The following is a 1,471-nucleotide window of genomic DNA, read 5'->3' on the forward strand; positions in this document are numbered from 1 at the left end:
TTCAGAGCAGCTTGAACTTCTTCCTTCATCACCACAGGCTCTTTCTCATGTATTGTTTCATGAAGTTCTTCTGTGTCTGACAATTCCTTTTGGTACAATAACTCTGTATAAACTTTCCATCTTCTTTTAATACTTACTGAATCATTGAATATTCTGCCCAAAGCATCATTAAGTATTGCAACTCGAGGCTTGAATTTATTCTTCAGTTTCTTGAGCTTAAGAAATGCTGAGTGGAATGGAGTGAAGTGGAGTGCACGGACGAGACAGGAGGAGGACACGCCTGGCAAAGCACTGCAGACTCCATTACCCCTTTTTCCCTGGCGCACCAATCTCAGCGTTAGCCAGTGTTCCACTCCTTCGCTGTCGATAGATTGGTGTGTCTGCTTAGCACAAGAAAATGGAAACTGAACAGCCAGAGGAAACCTTCCCCAATACGGAAACAAATGGTGAATTTGGTAAACGCCCTGCACAAGATATGGAAGAGGAGCAAGCATTTAAAAGATCGAGAAACACTGATGAAATGGTTGAGCTTCGTATTCTGCTTCAAAGCAAGAATGCTGGGGCAGTGATTGGGAAAGGAGGCAAGAATATTAAGGCTCTTCGTACAGACTACAATGCCAGTGTTTCAGTCCCAGACAGCAGTGGCCCCGAGCACATATTGCATATCAGTGCTGATATTGAAACAATTGGAGAGATTCTGAAGAAACTCATCCCTACCTTAGAAGAGGGCCTGCAGTTGCCATCACCCACTGCAACCAGCCAGCTCCCGCTCGAATCTGATGCTGTGGAATGCTTAAATTACCAACACTATAAAGGAAGCGACTTTGACTGCGAGTTGAGACTGTTGATTCATCAGAGTCTGGCAGGAGGAATTATTGGGGTCAAAGGTGCTAAAATCAAAGAACTTCGAGAGAACACTCAGACAACTATCAAGCTTTTCCAGGAATGCTGTCCTCATTCCACTGACCGAGTTGTACTTATTGGAGGAAAGCCTGATAGGGTTGTAGAATGCATAAAGATCATCCTTGATCTTATGTCTGAGTCTCCCATCAAAGGACGCCCGCAGCCTTACGATCCCAATTTCTATGATGAAACCTATGATTATGGTGGTTTTACAATGATGTTTGATGACCGCCGTGGGCGACCTGTGGGATTTCCAATGAGAGGAAGAGGTGGTTTTGACAGAATGCCTCCTGGTTGAGGTGGGCGTCCCATGCCTCCATCTAGAAACTATGATGACATGAGCCCTCATCGAGGACCACCACCACCACCTCCTGGACGAGGTGGCCAGGGTGGTAGCAGAGCTCGGAATCTCCCTCTTCCCCCACCACCACCACCAAGAGGAGGGGACTTAATGGCTTATGACAGAAGAGGGAGACCTGGAGACCGTTATGATGGCATGGTTGGTTTCAGTGCTGATGAAACTTGGGATTCTGCAATAGATACATGGAGCCCATCAGAATGGCAAATG

At 46.3% G+C, this 1,471-nt stretch overlaps 1 pseudogene; it reads left to right on the top strand.

Moving 5' to 3' along the window:
* Positions 1–397: 397 nt before the first annotated feature.
* On the top strand, positions 398–1,465 carry LOC102867876 (annotated as a pseudogene).
* Positions 1,466–1,471: the final 6 nt, after the last annotated feature.

This window comes from Elephantulus edwardii, unplaced genomic scaffold (assembly GCF_000299155.1).
Source record: "Elephantulus edwardii isolate Elephantulus edwardi_28Jun2011 unplaced genomic scaffold, EleEdw1.0 scaffold00004, whole genome shotgun sequence".
NCBI classification, from domain to species: Eukaryota; Metazoa; Chordata; class Mammalia; order Macroscelidea; family Macroscelididae; genus Elephantulus; species Elephantulus edwardii.